A 27,130-nucleotide genomic window follows, 5' to 3' on the forward strand; every position below is an offset into this window, starting at 1 on the left:
ACAGCATAAGAAGTTGTTTTAGGTTGTCCTTGTAATTACATATTCAGGAAAATTTGTAGATTGTTTCTCTTATTTAAATTGTTGATATTTTCTCTTCTTTTCTGGCATAGAGGTCCTTTACCTGTGTTATTCAAGTACATGCAATGCTCGGCGAAATGCGTACTTTCACAGACATGCAATTCAAGGAAAGATGCACTGAAAAACATTTTAGGTGTTTCCTGTAGTTTCCTATTTGTGTTTTCAATTTCTTTGTTGACACACAAAGAAAGGAAATAAATCATGGTGTATGGTTGTACTGGAGAAGATGACATTTACATTTATTAAACTGCTGATGACTTTCAATGTTGCTCTGACAGCCTGTTTTGCATTTTCATGATACACACTGTTAGATCCTCCCACTGAGATAATGACAGTATTTCCTTTTAGTGATTCAGATAGTTTTTTGCAGTCTTTTATTACCTCATACATAGGTCTACCTGGTTTTATGAAGGATTTCACATTAAAATTCATTTCACTTAGTTTCCTGGAAACATTACACCCAAGACTATCAGTGAGAAGCAGTAACTTACTCTTTTTATCACTCATGACACTATACTTGTGGTTATTACATGTAGGTCTATTTCTGGTATCCAGTTTCATATTATTATTTTGCAGCTTTGGAATTTTGAAGTGAAGATTCACAGCATCAGTCGCAACACTTGATTTTTCCCAATGCTTCAGTTTCTGTATTGCTCTTCTGTTTGTCCATAAGAGCTTCGAAACTGTTTCTTGTAGACGCAAAATGTAAAGGCATTTGATGACTTCATTTCACTTCAGAGCTTATTTTAGGCACTATTTAACAGCCCTTGCCACATTATAAATTTCTTTGGTTAGTGATTTTATATAGATTGCAAGTTCTGGACAAAACTTTCGGATTCTGATAGATCCCAACAAAGTGCTTCTGCAGTACTTTATTCTATTCTGACTCTTTCTTCTATTCTAATAAAATTTTGCAATTTCAGTTGCTTGATGATCACATCTTTTTGTGTCACATTTTCAGTCAGTGACAAAATGGTGATAGGATTATTTGCATGATAGAAGACTGTCAAGAATATACTTGGTATCCTCAATGAGCAGACTTGATGATAGTATTACCTCTCAAAAGGATACATGAAAAGTTTTGATTGCCATTATTAAGTGAAGAATCTAAAGAAAATCTTCATCATCCTGGCATGCAGAGAAAGATTTAAGCAGTCATTCATTCTGCACTCTGTATGCAACTAGAATGAAAAGGACTCTCACCTGTGGTGACATGCTATGTACTCAGATTAGATTAGATTAATACTTGTTCCATAGATCATCAATTCGACACTTTGTAATGATGTGGAACGTGTCAGGCTAATAAGAGATGTCTGTACAAGATATTACATTACACAAAATATTGCATGACACTAATGTTTAAGTTGTTTTTTTCCCCTTAATTTATACCTAAAAATTCAGGCAATGAGTAGAAGGAGTTGTCATCTAGAAATTCTTTTAATTTATTTTTAAATGTTAGTTGGCTATCTGTTAGGCTTTTGATGCTGTTTGGTAGGTGACCAAAGACTTTTGTGGCAGCATAATTTACCCCTTTCTGTGCCAAAGCCAGATTTAACCCTGCATAGTGAAGATCATCCTTTCTCCTGGTGTTATAGCTATGCACACTGCTGTTACTTTTGAACTGGGTTGGATTATTAACAACAAATTTCATAAGTGAATATATATGCTGTGAGGTTACAGTGAGGATCCATAGATACTTAAATAGATGTCTGCAGGATGACCGTGGGAGGGCTCCAGCAATTATTCTGATTACATGTTTTTGAGCAATGAATACTTTTATACTCAACAATGAATTACCCGAGAACATGATGCCATATGAAAGCAGTGAATGAAAGTAGGCATAGTAAGCTAATTTACTGAGATTCTTATCACCAAAATTTATCACCTAAATTTACAATAACCCTAATAGCATATGTAGCTGAACTCAGACGTTTCAGCAGACCATCAATGTGTTGCTTCCAGTTTAACCTCTCATCAATGGACACACCTAAACATTTTGAAAATTCTACCTTAGCTACAGACTTCTGTTCAAAGTCTATATTTATTACTAGAGTTGTGCCATTTACTGTACGGAACTGTATATACTGTGTTTTATCAAAATTTAAAGGAGTCCATTTGCTGAGAACCACTTAATAATTTTGTGAAAAACATCATTTACAATTACATCACTTAGTTCTTGGTTTTTGGATGTTATTACTATACTTGTATCTCCAGCAAAAAAAACTAACTTTGCATCTTCATCAGTGTGGAATGGTAAGTCATCAATGTATATCAAGAACAGTAAAGGACCTAAGACCGAACCCTATGGGACCCCGTACTTGATTAGCAGACCCCCCCCCCCCCCCCCCGCCAGTTTGAGGAATCAGCTGTTGTTTTAACATTACATGAACCACTTATTTCAACTTTCTGCATTCTTCCAGTTATGTATGAATTAAACCATTTGTGATTTGATTTGATTTGATTTGATTTATTGAGCACCCATTTTATCATGTACGATATGGAATTTCTCATATGTTACATACAGAAAAAAATATGAATAACAACATATTATGTAAAAAATATCAGTGAACAATCTGAATTAAATATATGGGCAAAAACAATTATAGCTTACATTATATAAATTTTTAACAATATAGGACACAAATAAGTTACATATATTTTGTGTGTAATGGACAGCAACAAGAAACAATGATTATAACACTCTATACTGACAAATTAACTAATTTTTGTGTGTACACAAAAGAGTCTACCCCACGACACAAGTTTGTATGAGTGATTCATAAGGTAGGTGAAGGCACGCTATCTTTCTGAAGAATTCATGTATTCACTAACACTGTAAAAACTTATACGTAATTAACATTCTTTTGAGTTCACTTTTAAAACTGCTCAGCTTCTGAATCCTTTTAATTTTTAAGGGAAGAGCACTATAGAGAATTTTTGGGTGGTATATTGCACTCTTGTTGTACTGGGCTTTCTTATACACTTCTCTGTGAAAGTCATTACTCTGTCTTGTTGTATAGTCATGGAACTCACTGTTTAAAGAAGAAAACTGGGGGTGAGACTTCACTGCCCCCCTAAAACCATAATGATTTATCTTATCTAAAAGAATTCCATGATTTACACAATCAAAGGCCTTTGAGAGATCACAAAAAATACCAATGGGTGATGTCCGGTTATTCAGAGCATTTAATATTTGATCAGTGAAACCGTATATAGCATTTTCTGTTGAAAAGCCTTTCCGAAAACCAAACTGACATTTTGTTAGTACTTTATTTTTACAAATATGGGAGGCTACTCTTGAATACATTACTTTCTCAAAAATTTTTGATAGAGCTGTCAGAAGAGAGATTGGGCGGTAGTTGTTGACATCCGACATATCCCCCTTTTTATGCAATGGTTTTACAATGGCATATTTCAGTCTATCGGGGAAAACACCCTGCTCCAAAGAGCTATTACATACGTGGCTGAGAATCCTACTTATCTGTGGGGAACAAGCTTTAAATACCTTGCTGGAAATGCCATCAATTCTGTAAGAGCTTTTACTTTTCAGTGAGTTTATTATTTTACTGATTTCAGAGGGAGAGGTTAGTGGAATTACAGATGATTCAAACTGCACAGGTATGGCCTCTTCTATTAGTAGCCTTCCCTCTTCTAGTGAAGATCTAGATCCTATTTTCTCCACAACGTTTAAAAAATGATTATTGAAAATATTTTCAATTTCTGATTGTTTGTTAGTACACTTGTCATTCACTTTAATGGCACTAAAGTCTTCCTGTGCTCTTGGTTGCCCTGTTTCCCTTTCAATAATATTCCAAATTGCTTTAATTTTATTATCAGAGTTATTGATCTCAGACATGATACACATGCTTGTGGACATTTTAATAACTTTTCTTAGTACCGCACAATAGTTTTTATAATATTGAACAATTTTGGGGTCTGTACTCCCTCCTGCTGTTAGATATAGTTCTGTTTTATGGTTGCAAGATATTCTTATTCCTTTAGTTAGCCAAGGTTTTTTATATGTTTTCTTGGAATTATGTTTAACTATTTTCTTGGAAAACAATTTTCAGATACCCTTAAAAATGTATCGTGAAATAAGTTATATTTCAAGTTTGCATCGGGTTCCTTATACACTTCATCACAGTCTAGCTGCTGTAGGCTTTCCTGAAAGTTTGCAATATTTATATTGTTAAGTGAATGCACTGCTTTGAAAACCTGATTTGATATACTGCATGGAGCTATGTCATGTACTGTAACTAGCTGTGCACCATGATCTGAAAGACCATTCTCAACAGGATAAGCATTTATGTCCTTAAACTTATCTTGGTCTATAAAAAAGTTATCTATCAATGTACTGCTGTTCTTTGTTATCCGAGTAGGAAAATCAATGACGGAGCTCAAATTAAAAGAACTGAGTAATACTACAAGGTTATTCTTCCTGTTACACTCTTTCAGGGAATCAACACTGAAATCCCCACAAATGATAATTTGCTTCCCCATGTTTGACAGATAGCACAACAAAGCATCCCAGTTTTCTAGAAATGGCTGGAAATTCCCTGAGGGGGACCTATACACTGTTACAATTATGAAAGTGCCATGATTTAGTTTAAGTTCAGTGGCACATGCTTCCATATGTTGCTCTACACAAAATTTTTTAGTTTCTAAATTTTTTGCACTGTGGAAGCTTTTGAAATATATGGCAACTCCTCCTCTCATCATATTATCTCTACTTACATGTGCAGCTAATTTGTACCCATTGATGCTAACCTTTTGCATATCAGTGACAATGTGATGCTCAGACAGGCATAGTACATCTATTATTTTCTCAGTTTCTATATCTTCTAAACAAAGCAGAAGCTCATCAATTTTATTCTTCAATCCCCCAATATTTCGATGAAATATACTAACATTATTTTTCACTTTACTTTTGTGAGTATCTTGAACTTTTTGAACATCTTTAGTACTTGCCTGGCTGAGTTTCCCACTGGACACTGATCTTACACTAAAAAAGAGTTTCCACCATGAGATGTAGTTCCTCCCCCCCTTTAAATTTCCTGCTATCAGCCCAGCCAGTCTACCCTTCCCTTTATTGTTGAGGTGTAGGCAATGTCTAGTATAGTCCCACCTACAGAGTGAATCAACAGGAACCACACTAATGTGTGACCCTGCACCAGATCCAAGTAGCTGTTCCAACTCCATATTAACTCTCCTGACAGAAGAGCTCAAATGAGGTCGGTCGTGGCGCTCCAGAACCGACAAACCCAACACTGGTATGACTCGATGTTGATGCAATCTTTGCCAGGTCACACTCTATGCTGTACCCCAGATCTCTGTCAATACTGTTGCCCGGCCCACCCACAATAACCACGGTATCTTCCTTAGTAAAGCCTCTACATAGTGAACCTAAATCCTCTGTAACCTGCCCCAGTCCAGCACTTGGTTTGAAAAAACTTGTGACCTGGTATTCTGACCCTACTTCATCCTGCAGAAGTTGGCCCACACCCCTAGCATGCAAACTACCTAGCAACAAGACTTTCTTTCTCTTTGCAGACTTCCCTACATTCTTATTCAATTTGCTGCTGAAAGCTTGTTGAGCCCTGTCTACATCTACTTCTGTGAGAGGCTCATCAGTTTCTGACTGAGGCAACAGGTCAAACCTATTTTGTACATTAATAACAAAGCTGTCAGAAGAATTTCTTGGCCTGTTCCTTATGCCTGTTGCCACTTCCCACCCCTGTTTACCCTTCTCCCCCCTTAACCTGCCCAGTTCTTGCCTAGCCTCATCTAACTCAGCCTGAAGGGCAGCAATTTTCCCCTCCTGTTCCACAATCTTTCTATCTCTACTGCACAGTCTACAGCCACTACAATCGCCCCAATGAAAAAAGTTACTACATCCATCACACCAACCCCAGAGCTAATGATTCTATGGCACGTCAGGCACTTTACACTCATGGTACAAATCGATTTTAGTGACAGAAAGACAATTAAGTTACCGGAAAACAATGAAAATACATGTACGAAAAATTAGGCTTACTCGCGACTATGTAAACAGTGGTTCAGAAGTTTTTTACTGGAAATTACTTAAGAGATGACGATACTCTACAGATATAAAGGGGCAGCTAACGTATTTAGCACACTAAACTATCAGTAAATGCACTTAAAATTGCGGTATGAAGTTTAATCTGGAAGCTCAAAAGTTCGGCCTGGCTGTGATATGTAAACAAAATGAACTCTACGTGATTACTGTGAAAATACACGAGTAAGACAAAAATCTTTAATGGTGCACTTGAAGAGCACTATAATTAACGTAATAAATTAGTTTAAAGTGTTAAAAACAGTTTATTACTAGTTAAATTACTTATGTTGTACGAGAGATGTGACTCAGACGTCCGTATAGCAGGCGCAGGGCTAAACATGTCGTGTGCACTTCACAAAAGTTTCCAGAGTATGTAATAAATGTAGATATAGAAGTTAAGTAGGCTCTAGTATGCTGCAATTTTGTCTTTCCATTATTTTACATAGACTGCTCATACATAGGGAAATGACATGGGGAAAATAACAGAACAGAATGCAATTATTATACACATGTTGTGTTGTATGGTGGACATCACATCCAACTGATGTGTATGATTACATGTAATGTTCAACAAAGTTTTTGGAAATTATAGAACCATATAAGGTGGGATTCTATCATCAACAAGCACTTCAGAATATGAGTAATTCTCTTAAAATGTTCTGATTTTATACAACAGAATGTGCAAATGTCTGAAAGTTCCTTAAACAACTGATTTTCTATGGAGAATCCAGATTATTACATTTATGAGAATATGAGGAAGCTTTTCATATTTATGTCTTAAGTTGTGAATTTCATAGAATCTATTTTTTGTGTTTGTGTATTCTAATCAATAAAGTATTGATTTCATTTCAGATCATGCAATTCCAACTGTTGGCTTGCATTAGTTGTGTACGGTGATATTGTTGCTGGTAGTTTTAGAGTTGCAGAGACGTATATTTTTTATCTTCCAATGTCTTCAGCAAGCATTATTATATCACAGACTGGTTCAGGTAAAATAAAATTCGAATTTTAAATGTTATTTATCTGTAATTAAATTATGGTAAGGAATTCTTTTATTACTAACATTACTTAATGACAGTGTAACTATATAATGACTAGGCATAAGTAGAGATATTTGATTGCATCGTAGCTGAATAATTTAAAGTTAAAAGCAGGCCACATTACTTCATCTGAAAATCTTGTCATATCAACATGTAAGTAATTTTCAATAGATCTCAGTACTGAGATGAATATTGACAAAGTAGCATAGTAATGAGAGATGTTACTACAGTATCATCTGTAAATGTGAACTTTGACAATGTATTTAAATTGAAGCAATATTAATTTCAAATGCTTGCTATAGAGAACTCTGAAATAACATTGAAATAATGTAATATTAGGTTAACTATACATTTTTTCATAATCATGTATCAAATGTGATAAAAAGGGATGACAATGTTATGTGAGAAATATGAGTTAATTTATGAACATGTAAGATGTTTTAAACAGGTTAACATATTAAATTTCAGTGCCAAATAAAGATTCCAACCATGACTATGGTCTAAGCATATAATTCAGTACAAACTTAGCCACAAAAGGGAACGTCAAAGATCTAATCCCTATCTTTGTTTTATTCTGCATCAAATGCCCCAGATTAATTGAAATGAACATAAAAAACCATTCAAAGGTGTAAAACTGACTTATTTTACAGTAAACACAATAGACTGTATAATAGGATTTCTACACAGAATATCCAGTGAAAGAAAAGTTAGTATTTAGACAGTCATGTATGATACAGGAACCAAAATTGGGCATAGTAAAGAGAAACCAGAAATGCTGAACCATCCTTTCAAAAACTCTTTACAAAAGAAGCATCAGGAGTTCTGCTCCAGTGTAAGTCTCATACCACTGGAATGATGAGTAACAGAAACATCAATGACATTGGAACTGAGAAGCAACTGAAATATGTTATATTCATCTTGGACCTAGGATCTAATAACATTCTACATAAAGATGGTATCTGTTCTTCTGGACATGTCCAAAAGAACTGATACCATCTTCATATAGATAAGGCCAGTGATCTTCTTCAAATCGGATGCACTCACATCACCCCAACACTTACAGGAATCGGTAGATTGGCTGCCGTGAGTAATGAGTATAATGGGCAGGGGCACTAAAAATGTAGTGTGTGGACAGAAAGTTGGAAGTGTGGGGGAGCATGCCAGAGATAAGTCCCTGTAGCCACACTATCCTCTGCGTCCTCGGTGACTCAGTCTGAGAGAGCATCTGTCATGTAAGCAAGAGATACCGGGTTTGAGTCCCAGTTGGGGCACACATTTTCAATTGTCCCTGTTGATATTTATCAACACCTCTAAGCTGCTAAAGGTCTGTATTTCATTGTATGAAGGGCGTTCAAAAAGTTTTGCACAGTCGTCTCTAATTTGTTTATTTTTTGCAGGAGGAGAATGAAATTTTTTGTGAACATACTTGGAACATTCATCTATACATTGAGGCTACTCAATGTAGCCTCCATCACCTTCAATGCATCTGCTCAATGTTCCTTCCATGATGTAAATGCACTGTGGTAAAATTCTGGAGATTGACATTTACACCATCGCTTGACACAGGAAATAAGGTCTTTCTCACTATTAAATGTCTTACCACATAGGTGGGCCTTCGGATGACCAATGAGGTAAAAATCAGACAGAGTCAAGTCTGGACAGTAGGGAGGATGAGGAACAATTTTCCTCCCCATTTTCCTGATTTTCCCCTGAGTCATCAGGGCTGAATGGGGTTTGGCATTGTCATGGTGTAGTGTGATGAACTGACCCTGAAGCTGTGGTCTGTGGGTCTTGATGGTGTGTGGCAGCTTGTCCAATGACAAACAGTAATGGTTCCCATTAATTGTGGAGCCAGATTCCAAAAAGTCAATGAAAATAACACCAGACTGATCCCAGAAGGAGGTCATCACCTTTCAGTCTGCTGTTCTTGAAAGTCTTTGTTTCTTCTTCTGAGGGTAACCCGGATGATGCCACTCTATGGATTGGGTTTTGCTCTCAGGTTCGGACAAAAACAACCATGTTTCATCCTGGGTAATGATGCCGTCAAAACACTGTTTCCACTCTTCAGTAAAGGTCTTCATGAGACCCTCGCATACATTCTTCCTCATCATTTTCATTTCTCTTGTCAGTAATCTAGGCATCCAACATGCACAGATTTTTCTGTACCGTAGTGACTGTACCAGTGATACCACACTATCCAATGACAAATGAGTCATTTCAGCAAGCTGTCATGTCGTCACACATCTGTCATTTTGGATGATTTGATCAATGGCCTACTTATTCACTTCACTCACTGCTGTCAATGGTCTACCACACCATGGATTGTCCAGTGGAGAGAAATCACCTTCTTTAAACCTCTGCAACCACTGCTGATACTGCTGCAATTCACTGTATTCTCCCCATAAACAGGGAGCACCTTCCTGTGAATCGATGTGGCAGAGTCATCTCCAGTCTTGAAGAGGAACTCCATCACTAACTGTTGTTGCAACCTGACATCTACTTCATGGTCCATTACGGCTGACCTGTAAATAAAAGATAATACTTTTATATACCAACTTATAGCTAAATGTTCCAAGTATGCTCACAAAAAATTTCATTCTACTCCTGCAAAAAATTAAAAAAATTATGGATGACTGTGCAAAACTTTTTGAATGCCCTTTGTAGTTTCATAATAAATTCTTGTCAGATTCTGTATGTTGGTTGCAGCTGAGGTAGCCCCTGTGTGAAACATAATATAGCGTTTTTCCATTGTTACTGAGCATACTCTGCAGTATGATTTGAAGGGTCTGAATGCCTGTTACACTAAATGGCTGTCTGGGGTCCCCCACTCAGCATTAGTTCTAGCACATCCTTGCTTCCTGACCTTGACCCCAGTGAATCTACATTCCTCTCACTCTTTTTTTTTAACTATTACTAGCCTTTTCCATGTAGCTTTACTCACATACATGTTTGACACACATATTGCATGCATATACTCCTTCACCATCTCTGTGTCCACCTCTGCCTCCCATTGTCTCCCTGTCCATCTCATCCTCCCCCCCCCCCACCTTCTAATTGTCTGTCTCATTCTCCCCACACTCTCTGTGTCTCCCTGTCACCTCATCCCCCCTCTCTGTGTCGATCTCCTCCTCCTCCTCTCCCTCTTCCTTTTCTACCTGCTCACTATCCCTCTATACCTTCCATCAGCCTCCTGCATCTCCCCCATCTTCATCTTCTGTTCGTATGTCCCCTCCTTGCCCCTCTCTCTGTCCATGTCCTCTGTCCCCTTGACACTACTCATCTTATCCTCCTCCACAACCTCTCTGTACCCATCACCTATTCCCTTCTTTCCATCTGTCCACCTTCTCCTTTCTCTTTCTTTGTCCATTTCATCTCCCGACTCCCACACAGCCCATCTCTTCCCCCACATCTTTCTGCTCAGCCATGCCCATCCCCACATGTAACCTTACAAGGTATGCCATTGTTACACACAGTACACAACTCCTCTCCTCTCTCCCTCTTCCTAGTTGCTCTCTCTGTCTATCTCATCCCCCCCCCCCCCCCCCTCTGTCTGTGCCACCTCTGTCTCTCTCTCTCTGTCTTACTCTCTTTCATTCTCTCTCACTCTCTCTCTGTCCTCAGACCATCAGCTCCTCTGCATTCTCTGTGTGTTTACCTCCTGCTCCCCAGTCTCTCAGGTAAATTCCCCCTCCCCACTTCTACCTGTCTCCTGTGTAGTTTTTGAATATCCCTAGAAATAGTCAATTTACTTCCATTTTGCTTTCAGATCTTTGTTTCTATGCAGTAAAAGCTTAAAAATGGCTCAGAAATTTTCAGGATTCAGGGAATTTTCTGCTCATCATTACCTCTTAAATCTAGCTTCTGCTTACAAAAACGAATTGTGGTGTCAATTAGAATTTTTGTGATGTCTCTATTACCTTTCACTTCATTGATGCATCTGAATTTCACCAGTTTGTGATGCCCATTTTCTAGGTCAAAAATTCTAAATACTTGTTTGCATAATTCTTTATATTAAATGAAATTACTTGGATGATCTTTAGAAGAAGCATGCTATGCTAAAACTCTAAACAGACTGTTCAGATGTTCTTAAGAGCAAACATGGCAAGCAGAATAATTTCCTTTTGTAGAGTTAGCACATAACTACTTGTGTTGCTCGTACAATGAAGTTTTCAATGATAAGTTTCGATCTTATCTTTCTGAAAAAGGTATAGCACCAGTGTTTAGATGTCTTTTATTCAAAATTTCATGTCATTCAGTATCACATCTGCTTGAAATCAAAAGTTCCTGCAAAGGAGTAATGATGTCCTCACACAAAAGTGTTACTTCAGTCTTTGTAGAAGATTGGGATTCAGTCATATTCACTGCACACAGGACAACTACAATAAGAGCGATCTAGAGAGGCAACACTGCAGCTGCAAGGCTCCGATGCCACTGAAATGCATAGCAAGATGGCAACAACAACCTGTACCCTCTCCTGTTCCTAGTAGTGACGTCAGGTTACAGTGGTAACCAAGCATGGCCTGGAATGTATGTGACCTCCTCGCCATATGTTTCAGGCCTCCAGCTGCCTTAGGTTAGGATTAAGCTTTCACACCTTGTCTTACTCTCAGGTGCTGGCTGTTTAGAAAAAATAACAGAAGCTAATGTCTTTTGCTCTCACTGACAAAAATACACAAAGGTTTAATGTAAAAACAATTATTGCTACTACAATTACTATTACTAAAACTTCTGCCACAGTAAAGTGAGGAGGCTCAGCTTCTCTTGCCTCTGTCTGTTTCAGACAACACTGATCTTTCTCTTTTCTGCTTCCCATATTTTCATTCAGTAAGTGTAATGGTAGATGAAAAATTTTTAATTAATTGCACAGACATTGCAGCTGGAAGAACAAAATTCTGTGTACAATTCACTTATTGCTTGCTGAGGACAATAGTCTTGCAGTGTACTTTGATAAAACTTGGCACCCACAAAACCACATGCAAAAATCTAGTTTGCCCAACTTCAACAGAAGCAGTGGCCTGAAACTACCTACAGTTACTTTTCTATTTTGTGTATTAGCATTTTGGGTGATGGGTGCCATACAAAGGGTCAGCAGTATGAGCTGGAAAAAAAAGAAAAAAGATAGAGAGAGACAGAGAGAGAGAGAGAGAGAAATAATTTGCAGAGGCGAGCCACTGGAACAGAATTCCTGGCAGCTGCATTAAAGTTCTGTAGCACACAGAGTCTCTCACAAATAAAATGTGTTCATAGGCGACACAATCCAATAATGATATCTCAGTTGTTACCAAAATTAATTTCATTGTTTCCTTAACAAATTTCTTGCTGGAAGTTTCTTCACAGTCCAACAAAACACAAATTCATGAGTGATGACACTTTTCATTTTGCAAGAGGAATAGTTTCACACCTCTAATGCTGTTTTATTTTTATTTCAGAATACTTCCATGTTTTCACAATAAAATATATATCACATGCATTTATAAGCTTTTGAGATGTTCATTTTTTTTCAGTTCAAATATGTCAGTGGTTCCGTTTTATCAATAGGTTGAAGTAAGAAACTTTTTTCTTCAGAATTTCTTGTAATATTAGTTTTTTTCCCTAGCAGCTGGCAAAGAATTTTCTTTTGGGAAGTACTGCATAATATTCTGGACTGAGAATAGAGATATCTAATATTTTTTTCGGACTTTATACTAACGTTTGATATTTTCACTAACGGGCAATGCTGAAAGATGGTGAGACAACCTTGAGCTGCCTATGTTTGTGATGGCTGCTGTGGTGATTTCGCTCATGTATGTGTATCACATATATTATACATATCTCCTCCAGCATCCTTTCCTTGTTCATCTCCTCATTCTTCTTACTCTGCCCATCTCTTCCTACCCCCTCTCTCTGTTCAGCTCCTCTTCCCCTTTCTCTATATTCACCTCTCCTCTGCCCCCTCACTGTCCATTTCCTCCCCCTTACAGTCCATCTTCCCCTCTTATCAGTCCATCTCCTCCTCCCCTTATCATTGTCCACCTCCTCCTTTCCCCTATCTCTGTCCAACACCAACTCCCCCTCTCTATTTGCCTATCCCATCTTATCTATCAAGTTTCACCTCCCCCATCTCTCAGTCCATTTCATCCTCCCCCTTCTCTGTTCATCTCCTTCCTCTCTCTTGGTCAGTCTTCTCCTTCACCTCTATACTCCTATACTCCCAGCTCCTCCCACCTCTTCCTCCCTCTGTCTCTCTGTCCATTTCCTATTTCCCTTCTCTCCCAGTCCATCTAATCCTCCTCCTCTTTCTCTGTCCATCTCCTCCTGCCTCCATCTCTCCTGCCCCCATCATGCTATCTGTCTTCTCCTGCTTCCACTTCCTATTCATCTCCTCCTTCCCACCTCTCCCTGTTGCTTTCCTCCAGCCCCCTTCTTCCTATCCTTGTTCTGCTGCCCCCTCTCCCTATCAGTCTCCACCTGCCCCACTCCCTCTCTCCATCTCATCCTCCCCATGTCTTCCTATTCATTTCCTCCTCCCCACCTCTCCCTATTCATATCCTGCTGCCTCTCTCACCTGTCCCTCTCCTCCTCCTCCCCATATCTATCTCTCCTGCAAGACCTCTCTGTCCATCTCCTCCTCTGTTCACCTCAAACCTCCACCAGCTGTGCCAATCTGCACACGTTGGACTGTAAAGTAGGCAGATACTACTGCTACAACAGGACTGTAAAGTAGGCACATACTACTGCTACAACACCTCTATCAAGCAGTACAGACAAACAGCAGGACCTTGAATACCCTTTTCTTGCACCTTACTTGAAGGATGCCATGCAAAGCAGTTTGATAACACAAACTGATTCTACTCTGGTACATCATACTCAACGTACAGGATGGCCCAGGTGTTGGGGGTTACAAAACAGTTTCTTGTCCCTGACATGTAGGCTGCACTGAAAAGCAAGTTACAAGGGAGGTCACTACTACTCCCATGCCGCACACCCTCAAGCAGGGCAGCCTATGTAGCATGGAAAGAAAAACCATGTTTTGGGCTGTAACCCACAGTGACATTTCCTGTTTTTGTGCCAAATTTGGTTTAAATCGATCCAGTGTCTTAGAAGGAGATTCTGGACATATATGTATACATAAATACATACTGCTTTGTATATATACCACCCATTTCCCCACAGCTTCACTCAGGTACACTTATGTCACATGTATTGCGCACTCCTCTTCCACCATTCCACCACCCTCTCTTTGTCCATCTCCTCCTCCACCCTTCCTACGTCCATCTCCTACTTCCACCTCTCTCTGACCAAATCCTTCTCCTTCACTCCGTATGGCCATGCCCTTTGCTGTCCTATCTCCATTCATGTCCACCTCCTCCATCTCGTGGTCCATATTTTTTTACTCTCGACCATCTCCTCCTTTCCCCTTCTCTCGGCCCACTTTCTTCTCCCCATTTCTTCGTTCATTAACTCCTACTTCATCTCTCAGTCAATTTCCTCCTCTCCATCTGTATGCCCATCTTCTCTCCATGCACACTCTCTGTGCATTTCCTCCTCCTGCTCTCCCTCTCTGTCAATTTCTGCCACCCCTCTCTCTGTCCGCTCCTACTTCCCCTTGCTCCCATTCCATCTCTTCTTCCTCTTTTCTCTCTGTTGTCCATCTTCTCCTGTCTCTACCCCTATTTCCATCTTCTCTTCACCCTGTCTCCCTATCTGTCTCCTCCTGTCTCATTCCAATTCCATTTTCTCTTTCCCACCTCTCCCTGTTATTCTCCATATGCCCCCTTCTTCCTAACCATCTCCTCCTGCTCCCTCTCTGCCTTCTCATCCTCTCCTTCCACTCTCCTTCTGTCTATCCCCTCCTCTGTCACTCTCAACCTTCCTCTAGCCATGTCTGTCCACATGTGTAGACCTTGCAAAATGTGTTGATAAAGTGAGCTGATGCTACTCTAACACATAAAAATGTCATGCACAGTGCAGCAGCCTGAACTATGTGTCATGCATACAGTGGTTTATTGCATATGTCTGTAGAAAGTGCCATGAACACAGTTAGCAGCAAAGAAGTAATAAATTATAACATAATGCCTCATGCAGTAATTTTAGTGCATGAACAGTGGAAAAGTAGTAAGTGATAAACATCCCTTCCACACTCTATAGAAGTTGTCAGTGCTAAAATTTTTTGTAAATGTTTGAAATTATGTGTAAAGTTTCTTGGAAATTGCTAAATGCTCTCATTCTCAAATACTGGATGAATAAAGTCTAGGAAGTCAGATGTTATACCCTCACCCCTTTGATAGGTAGGTGGATCTTGCCCCACCTACCCACCAACCCCCCCAGCTCGCCCCCCCCCCCCTGCCCCACAGTGATTGTCACCTGACAGTAAGGTATATGTGTACCTAGTTTGGTTGAAATCCATCCATTGGTTTAGGAGAAGATATAGAAAACACACACACACACATCCATTTATATTATTAATTCATTTGTATTCTGTATTGCCTTTACTATCTCTCTTCATTCATCACACCCCACCTCTCCCTCCCCTCCCTCCCTCCCTTCCTCTGTCTCTCTCTCTCTCTCTCTCTCTCTCTCTCTCTCTCTCTCTCTCTCCTCTCTCTCTCTTTTCTTTTACTCCTTCTCCCCTGCTCTCTCAGACATCACTCCATCAATCTCTTCATCTTTATTTTATTCTGACATCATAGCAGGTAGGTGCGTCTCATCCTTTTGTTTAAGTGACTTGCCCCTCCTTCTCAACTTTTCCTAACATATCTTTCTTTCTCCCTGGTGAATGAGGTAACAGTTTGGAAAGATCAGAGTGATTTTTTACATTTAAAAGTGTCTACAGCAGTACTGGAATTTTACCATCTTAAAGATAGTACTGACCATCCATTCTGTATCTTTGTAAATTTACAGTTTTTTTGTGAATTTTATTTTTGAATCAGTGACAGGTGAGGAAGTAATATCAGGTCTGCTACAGGGAAGTGTGCTAGGACCCTTACTGTTCATGTTGTACATTGATGACCAGGTAAATGATATTAATAGTAACTTCACACATTTGGCAGATGAGCACATTATTTGTAATGAAGTACTGTCCAAACAAAGCTACACAAATATCCAGTTAGTTATTGGTGAAAATTTGGAACCACAAAAATATTGGTAACTTGTTTTAAATATTCAGAAATGTATGATAGTGCATTTTCAAAACACAGAAACCCAATGTCTTGTGGTGATTACAACAATGAACTACAGTTGTAATCAGTCAGCTGATGCAAAATCAGGGAATATGATACAGAATTATCATAGGGGCCCAGGTGTGGGCAATAAAGGTGGCAAACTTCAACTTATTGGTATTATGGTGGAAAGTGCACTCAGTTTGCAAAAGAAACTGTTCAAAATACTTAGGCAGTCCACCCTAGAATATCGCAGAAGTATGTGGGACCATACCAAATAGAAAGAATGGGGGAAGCTGAATGTATACAAAGAAGGGGAGTTTGTTTCACTCATGGTGAAGTTTCCTGTAACTACTGAATGTGCTGAACTGGGTATGGAGAAAGGAGCAACTTCCTACTTCTTACAAAGTTTCAAGAACTTTAGGAACTTTCTATAGCTTTATATTTATTACTCCTGCAATGATCATGACAACAAGATTAGACAGAACATCACATGATGAGGTATTAAAGCAATCATTCCATAGTACTTCATAATGAACAGAAAAGGGAAGAAAACATAATATGTGGTGCATTAGAGGTTGCAATTAAGAGAGGTTAGCAAAATACAGATGAAATGGTACCATACCAGAGAAGAAAGGTTGCTACTCACCATATAGCAGAGATGCTGAGTCACGATAGGCACAACAAAAAGATTCACACAATTATAGCTTTTGGCCATTAAGGCCTTTGACAGCAGTAGACACACATACACACACGCACACACACAATCACGCAAACACAACTTGCACGCACGTACACACACGCACACACACAATCATGCAAACACAACTTGCACACACATCTGCAGTCTCAGAGAACTGAAACCACACAGTGAGCAGCAGCACCATATAGCAGAGATGCTGAGTCGTGATAGGCACAACAAAAAAAAAAAAAAGATTTGCACAATTATAGCTTTCCGCCAGTAAGGCCATTGTCAGCAGCAGACACACACACACACACACACACACACAAACACACACAGTCACGCAAACACAACTTGCACACACGTTTGCAGTATCAGAGAACTGAAACCACACTGTGAGCAGCAGCACCAGTGCATGATTGGAGTGGCGAGTGGGTGGGGGTAAAGAGAAGGTTGGGGCAGTGGCGAGTGGGTAGGGATAAGTAGGAGGCTGGGGTGGGGAGGGGGAGGGATAGTATGGTGGGAGTGGCAGACAGTGAAGTGTTGCAGTTTAGATGGAGGGCAGGAGAGAATGTGCGGAGGGGGGAGGGGGTAAGTAGTGGAAAGGAGAGAAATAAAAAGAAATTAAATTAAAAGTCTGGGTGTGGCAGTGAAATGATGGCTGTGTAGTACTGGAATGTGAACAGGGAGGGGGCTTGATGGGTGAGGACAGTGACTAACGAAGGTTGAGGCTAGGACGGTTACAAGAATGTAGGATGTATTGGAGGGAAAGTTCCCAGCTGCGCAATTCAGAAAAGCTTTTGTTAGTGGGAAGGATCCATATGGTACAGGCTGTGAAGCAGTCATTGAGATGAGGGATACCATGTTTGGCAGCGTGTTCAGCAACACAGTGGTGACAACCAACAAGCTGTCTGTCCGCATGAATGGCCACCGACAAACTGTGGCCAAAAAACATGTGGACCATTCTGTTGCTGAACATGCTGCCAAACATGATATCTCTCATCTCAATGACTGCTTCACAGCCTGTGCCATATGGATCCTTCCCACCAACACCAGCTTTTCTGAATTGCACGGGTGGGAACTCCCTGCAATACATTCTATGTTCCCGTAACCCTCCTGGCCTCAACCTTTATTAGTCTCTGTCCTCACCCATCCAGCCCCCTCCCTGTTCACATTCCAGCACTACACAGCCATCATTTCACTGCCACACCCAGTCTTTTAGTTTAATATCTTTTATTTCTCTCCTATCCGTTACTTATGCCCCCCACCCCCCACCCCCCCTTCCACACCTTCTCTCCTGCCCTCCATCTAAACTGCAACACTTCAATGTCCGCCACACCCACCATACTATCCCTCCCCCTCCCTGCCCCAACCTTCTCTTTACCCCCACCCACTCGCCACTCTCATCATGCACTGGTGCTGCTGCTCACAGTGTGGTTTCAGTCCTCTGATACTGCAAACGTGTGTGCAAGTTGTGTTTGCGTGACTGTGTGTGTTTGTGTGTGTGTGTGTGTCTGCTGCTGACAATGGCCTTACTGGCGGAAAGCTATAATTGTGCAAAGCTTTTTTTTTGTTGTGCCTATCACGACTCAGCATCTCTGCTATATGGTGAGTAGCAACTTCCCTTCTCTGGTATTGTTACATTCCATCCTGGATTTTTGATTGTTTGATAGATGTAAATGATAGACAGAAATGAAATATGGGACCTGTGTCTGGAAGGAGAAAAATTTAAAACACACTCAAGTAGTCATTGTTTGGAGTTCTGTGTCTTGGATGTCAGCTTTCCTATCCACCTTCTGCCTCTGAATCCATTTTTGTCCTTGTACCTCTTCATCCTCCTACCTGCATACCAGTTTCATATATTTGGTTGTGTTTCACTATTCTGTTGCAGCTAAGCCATATGTGTGTTATCCCTCTGATAAAAGACTTAATCTGAAAGCTCATGAGATACTAATTTTTCTCTACATTCTTTCGTTCTGCCCATCAGTTCCGATGTGTGAAAGGAAATTACTTAACTCTTCTAGAGATATTTGTGTGAAATCCTTGATTTTCTTTTAGCAAATTCTTGGTATGGGTCATTAGTTTTAATTTTTATAAGAGTATTCTGATTATTTTTATCTTTAAGTATTGAGTTTTTAATAAATAATATTCTATGATGACTTTAATTGGCTTTTCTGTGTTTTGCAGTCTTAATTGATCTTTCTTAATTGATACTTTCTGTTTTATGCACTAGATATCAGAGCAGGCAATTTGAGGGAGGCCATTGTACTACAAGTGAGTTTTTTTGTTGGAACTGTCCTCTTCACTTATTTGGTGTCTGATTACTCAGCATTGCTGAGATTAATACGCTATGCCAGGTAATGCAGAAACCTTTATACCATTTTACATTTTATCTTTAATTATAATAGAGAAAGCAGTATAATACATTTTGGATAACTGCATTCTGAGCTCAAAATTAAGCCTTAGCAAAGAAAAATACAGATAAAAATTTTTATTTTTACATTTAAATTTCATAACTATACATTAAAATCACATTGGAGTTAGCTGTTAGACAAAACATTAACACATAGAAGAGTATCTTACCTAGTCCTTCACCATCTAAAATAACCCAGCTGTCCTGTTTTAATGAAAATGCATAATTCACAAGTACCGAAAAAATTTACCTGAAAATTTATTTTGAAAAAATCTCCTTGTTAAAAACAACAGACACAGAATAGTTTCAAGAACAATAATATATCTGGAATATAGTTTGCCCATGAATTGAGATCTAATTTCAGAACTTCTGTGCCAACCTCTGTTCTCAGTTATTAATATTTTTTATAAATGCGTAAGGCAATCTATTTATTATATGTATCTGGTAAAAGATACAGTCCCACAGTAAGACTTTCTAATGCAAAAAGTCTGTCAGTAGGTAAAAGAATAAAGAATATGAGTAGTATAAGAGTATTTTACCTAAAAATATTTCTTTTGTTATTTCCTCAGAAACATACTTTGCAAGGACTTGCAAAAAAAAAAGTAGCACAATATTGTGATACCATAATTGCCTAAAAACATCTCTTACCTGGTTTCCTAAGACACTTTGCCTCAGCAACATACTTGTAAGGACCAGCAGAAGTAATATATTACTGTGAGACTGCACTTGCCTTGATAAAACTTTATAGTTGAGAAGTGTCCTGTTGAAACCATTCTCCATGTTCATTACTAACAGAAACAAGGTTATCCAGAAAGTTATGCAAATGACCTTACAAGAAACGCAGTTTAAGTGACATATTACATCCAGTGATTTGGTATGAACACATTAGTTATTGTAAAATATTGCCATTGTATTCTGCACACACATGAATGGTAAGCATGCTGTTGTTCCAACACTCAGCATGTCAAGGAAATGTGCATCTGATGTTAATTCTCGATGTGTTGGTCATGCAAATATTTCTTCCTTTCTTTTGTTTCACTGATCTTTGGAAATTTCTCTCACACCTACAAGGATGCATGTGAAGTTTTGTCCATGGCTTTGACAAAGCTCGTGATGAGATACTTCTTAGTGTGAAGCAAAAGTAAAAAGAACATTTCTGGGGTTAACAAACCGAGTGCACATCAAATTCTTCTGTCCAGGCAGTAGCTCATTCTGAGCAAGCCATTTTTCCACTCACATTGAAAGCAGCTGCGGTTTGCATAACTGAGCTGCATGCCTGGAAGAATGCAATAATGTAGATATCTCGATATAGAAACCCTTTACATTTTTCATACTGATAAGTGTCAGTAGCAGCTTAAAGTTCTTGTAGGTTTGCTTCAGATTAACTGATTAACTGTTTGAGGAAACAAACAGAAGGAAATCTGATTCCATTGTGGAGATGTACTGCTTCCAGACTGACTTTGCTGGAATCTATGAACAGACACCACTCACTTTCTCTAGAGTTTTCCATAATTTACTCAGTATCATAACAAAAAACCAAGTAAACTTCCTTGGATAAATATTCAGAAAAATTGGCATTGCTGTTATCATAAACACTCACCTTCATATCACCAAGCTAAATGCTAAACCTCTTGCTTTGACACATTTAAATCACAAACAGTATCACTGAGACCCCTTTAAACGAAAAATGTGAATTATTTTATGCACAGCAGCCTTAAAATGTTGGACTGACATGGATATCTCCTTTGTTGTCTTGATCAGAGTCCACATCTGCCATGGGAATGTCTTACAATTTAAAACCTGGATCCTAAATCTCTGTCTTACCATTATATAATCTATCTGAAATCTTCTAGTGTCTCCAGGCCTCTTCCGTGTCTACAATCTTCTATCATGATCCTTAAGTTCATAATCATATCAGTAAGTTCAATTATATACATAGAGTAATTGTAAGAAGCATCTAGCATCAGTCAATGGTTGTACACTCTCCTTGAGAACACACACAGTCGCAATGACGTATTATTTGTGGAGTAAATTCATGGACGTCCTGTAGAAACCTCTTCAAAGAACTGGGTATACTAACTACTGCCTCTCAGTATATTTACTCATTAATGAAATTTGTCCTAAATAATATATCTCTTTTTCCAACAAACAGCTCAGTTCATACATACGATACCAGGAACAAAAATGATCTGCACAAGGACTTAAAAGCACTTACTTTAGTTCAAAAAGGGGTCCACTACTCAGGAACACTCATCTTCAATAATTTGCCAGTAAACATAAAAAATTTAGTTACAAATAAAGATCAGTTTAAAAGGAGCCTGAAAGACTTACTAGTGGCCAACTCCTTCTACTCAATTGACAATTTTTTTAATAGAAACAAATGATGTATTGTATATATTCATACTATTAGTATGGTTATTTCAGCTTAAAAAAAAAATAAAATAAATTGACATGTTCCACATCCATGAGGATCTCCTCAGCACGGATCTACGGAACGAAAAACTAATCTAATCTAATCTAATCTGACCAGGGCTACCCAAAACAGAGCTAAGCATGGGTACGTTCAAAACTCAAGATCCAATCCAATACAATATTGCAATACTCAGGATAGATTCTAGTAAACATAGTCATAAACAGCTTTTAATGATGACACAGTCCAGTAGCTTGAGAACCAAAATCAGACTATGAAAGCAGACATGTATACATCTGTTTATATTGTCCATACTAGTAAATGTCTTCCGCACTATTTGCTAATTGTTCATAAAAACAAACCTACATACATAAAAGCCTAGAAGATTCACTTACAATTGATAAAAAATTCCTTACTGATTTAAAGTTACATAATGAATTGGAAAATCAATGCTCCTACACAAGCGGGGGGTGGGGGGTGGGGGCATGCATTTATGCTGAATAATATTGTCTTTAGCAGTCTTGGGTAACAATTCACAAATATCAGTCACAACACAGATCCAGCTGACAGACTCTTGAGTACATTATCCAGTATCCATGATCTCTTTCAAGTTTACTGGTCCAGCCATAACAGCAGTGTGGGAAATAGATCTACCCACATCTTCCGGTTTCTTCCCTAGAGCTCTCGCCAACCATTCCAATGGATAGGTAACTTCCTGTCTAGCCATCACATCAAATCCTGAAACATTGTTTTGTGTACTGAATATGCTGTTCAATATCTTCTTCACATTATTTGAGATATGCTCTCCTTAGTCATTTTCTAAAGTCAGTTATATGGGATTTATGTCAGGTGAAATTAAAAAGTGTTCTCATAAGAAACATTAATAAACAGAAATGAAAAAGAAATAAACTAATAAGGTGATACACAGAGATATACTGAGATACTATTCTTAATTTTTACAGTACAAATTATGAACATCATTCCACTTCAAAATTGCAAAAAGATCTACTAATTTAGTTTCAAGGTACATACATAAGAAATTCTAAAACAAAAATCTATTGCAGAACATATTTATATAATGTATCATAGATTTTAACTCAGTCAGTAGATAAGGCAGAACTTTAAAAATCACGCCATCTTACATACTACATCCCAGACAAACAAAAACACAGTTACAACACAGTTATCTAGTTTTATGAATCTACAGATAGATTTAATCCCAGTCGATGAATAAGGCAATACTGTGGAAATCATATCATCTTACATACTACATTCATGACAATGGAAAAAAGAGCAAACAAACAAAAATTATATACTTATGGATCATGTCTATATGCTTTCAGTTCAGTGATATTGCATAATCCAAACAAATTATTAGATTTAGGATACACAATTCTGTGTGCATTAGGATGTGGATTTTCATGAATTTCGAATAATGCAGTATTCCTACAGATGAAGCTCAGTAGCACAGTCACTATGGAGTAGTGGTTATGACACTAGACTGTTGCATGGCAGGTCCTGAGTTCAAAACTCATCTGAATCACAGAATTTTAATTTCTATATTTGGTTCGAGTACATTCTAGCAGTATCCACAAATGTCAAGAATCATTGTACTGGAATGTTCTGTAACTGTATATATACCCTATGTGTTCTGGCCGGAGGCAGTTCGCTCCGTGCTCTTGTATGTGCAGTGCTGAATAAACCTTCATTAAGTGAAGTTAGTGTTTGTCATTCATCTAACTACACCTTCTTCTCCCCAACATTATTCTGGTAGAGGCACCAGGTATAGGGACTTGTGATAGCTCACATTACTGACGACACAGTGCCTCCCATCAGGCCTCGACAGAGCTGCCGTTTAAGTGGCGAGAAACCTGAGTTCGAGCCATACTCAACAGATTGCAATCTATTGGAGACAGAAGAAGAAGAGGATGTTACAGTGACAGCAACTGTGTGCACCATATGAGACAGCCTTCTGGGTTCTCTGATGACGATGGCCAAGATCCAAACAAGTGGCTGAAGGTATATGAGCGTATAACCAAATTTAACAAATGGGATGACACCGAGTGTTTGCTTAACGTATTTTTCTACTTGCAGGGCACTGCCAAGCAATGGTATGAGGACAGTGAGGAGAAGTTCACAAGCTGGGAAGTATTCCAGGTGGAACTGCTCAAGTATTTCGGCGACACACAATGACAGAAGTGCAAGGTTGACGATAAATTAAAGTGCAGGGCACAGTGTCCAGGAGAATCTACAGCATCCTACATTCAAGATGTCTTGGAGCTGTGTAAAACAGTGGATCCTAGAATGAAGGAGGAAGATAAGGTTGCACATCTCATGAAGGGTGTTGCGGAGGATATGTATGAAGCCCTACTCCTGAAGGAGGTTTCAACAGCAGATGACTTCATAAAATGGTGCCAGTATATCGAGACAATGCATCAAAAAAGAATTACATGCAAGAAGTTTGAATGGCTTCCAAACATTGTATCAATGTCTGTGATGGAGGAAGAAATTTCTTTCATAAGTGTTCTTCGTCGGATAGTGAGAGAGGAAGTTCAGAAGTCACTTGGATTGCACGGTGAGCAAAAAACCAAGAGGCTTCAAGAGGTCATAAGGGAGGAAGTGGAATCCAATCTCTCGTCCTTCATTTCCCTTTAAAATGGTGAGAAAACCGAGACCCAGACAAAGTTACATTCCTACAACACCACATGACGAACCTGTTGGGCACCAAGGAAGACTGACATCTGCAAGATCCAGGATGACCAACCAGTATGTTTCCACCGTGAATGGCTGGGACATGTGGTCCACTATTGTCGAGAAAGGTGGTAGATATTTGATGATGTCCACACCAGAAGACAGCAGACCGATCTTAGCCGACACCAACTCTGGGATGATGATGATGAACAAGAGGATGTGGGTACAGGACGATGTAGGTCACCATCGCCGCAAGCTAGCCGCTGGAGAGGATGCCCCCCAACACACTGATCAAGGTCTTCATTGCTGTTCTGAAGCTCCAGCTGATCACCTAGCCACTGCAACCTAGAAAACTAAAGGGTGCAACCTTCCTTGGTGGTGAGGCCGCTTAAGAGAAAAATCCTCCCCGTCAATCACTACAAAAATGATAGGAAACTACATCGATGTCCTCATGGATGGCCAACCAGCCTTAGCTCTTGTGGACTCTGGAGCGTCATATTCAGTCACCAGCTGCAGAAAACCATATTCGTTCACAACAAAACATCTCTCCTGAAAGTGGCTAATGGGAAAATGTAAAACCTACAGAAAGATGTGTCATTCATGTGGGTATAAGTGGCCATATACAGCCCTTAGAATATATCATCTTGCAAGAGTGTAGTCATGAGGTCATTCTTGGATGGGACTTTTTGAAAGCTTCTCAGGCAGTTATAGAGTGTGGTCGCTCGAAGATTATGCTAGACAAGATGAGATTCTGTGGACAGGAAGATGAGCAACCGAGTGTGTGAAGACTATGTGTGCTGGATGAAATGATAATTCCTGCAGTCAGCACTAGAAAGGTAACTGTCGTGTCATGCCTTGCATCAACCCATGGATCTTGTAGTGGAATGTAAGAGAAGCATACCACTGAAGAATAACTTAATCATCCCAGCCTCTGTTATCTTGTTTAAGAACTGATTCAATGAATTGTGGATAGTTACCTGTCGCGAAGAACCACCGATCCATCTAAGATACATGTGCATAGCAAACACTGAGCCGTTAATTGCAGAACAACAGGGCATCATAGAAATCTCCTATGTCGAGTCTGTGGGTGAAATTAGCACTATCAGTATGAGGCAAGATCTTCTAGCTTGACTATCACCAGATCTCACTAAGGAACAACAGAAGAAGCTACATGCCATTCTTCTAGAGTTCTCTGAATGCTTCACTCCACAGGTGAAGAGCAAATTAGACAAATCGATGGTTAAGCACCGGATTACCACTGGAGACCATCAACCAATAAGCCAGAGAGCATACCATGTGTCAGCAACAGAACGTCGAATAATTCGTGATGAGGTAGAGAAAATTATGGACAATGACATCATTCAGCCTTTGCAGAGCCCATGGTCATCACCAGTGGTTCTCGTCAGGAAGAAGGATGGCAGTTGGGGCTTTTGTGTTGATTACAGGAAGCTTAATAAGATAACTAAAAAGGACGTTTACCCTCTTCCATGAATTGACAATACACTAGATTGTCTGAAGGTAGCTAAGTTTTTCTCAACCATGGGCATGTACTTGGGATACTGGCAAGTCGAAGTAGATGAGGCTGATCATGAGAAAACTGCATTCACCACCCCTGAGGGCCTGTATGAGTCTAAGGTAATGCCATTAGGATTGTGTAATGCACCAGCAAATTTTGAACAGATGATTTTGTGTAAGTCACCTGAAGTGGACGATGTGTCTTTGTTATATAGACGAACACGTAAAAAGACTAAGGGCCATTCTTAAGTGTCTCTAATAAGGGAAACTGAAACTTAATCCCAGAAAGTGTCTCTTTGGAGCAAAAGAGATCAAAATACTTTGACACCTTGTATCAAATGAAGGTGTGCAACCAGACCCAGAAAAGGTGAAATCTACAACAGAATTTCCGATTCCTAAATGTTTTGGAGATGTGAGAAGCTTCCTTGGACTGTATTCTTATTACTGTCATTCTATCAAAGACTTCTGTATCAAAGGCAGGCCACTCCAAGAGTTGTTAAAAGCAGATGCTAAATTTAACTGGGATGGTGTTCAACAAAATTCGTTCAATGTGCTGCGAAAAGCTCTGACGACTAACCCTGTACTTGGTCTGTATGATGAGAGAGCATCTACAGAACTACACACAGATGCCAGTGGGTATGGGATCGGTGTTGTTCTGGTGCAGATTTCGGATGGAAAAGAGAATGTTATAGCCTATGCATCTAGGACACTTACAAAAGCTGAGAGAAACTACTCAACTACACAAAGAGAATGTCTTGCTGTGATCTGGGTCACGCTACGGTCCCAGGTTCGAATCCTGCCTCGGGCATGGATGTTTGTGATGTCCTTAGGTTAGTTAGGTTTAACTAGTTCTAAGTTCTAGGGGACTAATGACCTCAGCAGTTGAGTCCCATAGTGCTCAGAGCCATTTTTGATCTGGGTCATGTGCAAATTTCGACAGTATCTCTAGGGAAGGCCATTCACAGTTGTTGGATGACAGCTCTTAAGGATCCAACAGGATTACTAGCCAGGTGGGTACTACATCTTCAAGAGTATGACATTACCATAGTGTACAAAAGTGGAAGAAAACACCAAGATGATGACTGTCT

This window comes from Schistocerca nitens, chromosome 5, assembly GCF_023898315.1.
Source record: "Schistocerca nitens isolate TAMUIC-IGC-003100 chromosome 5, iqSchNite1.1, whole genome shotgun sequence".
Taxonomy (NCBI): domain Eukaryota; kingdom Metazoa; phylum Arthropoda; class Insecta; order Orthoptera; family Acrididae; genus Schistocerca; species Schistocerca nitens.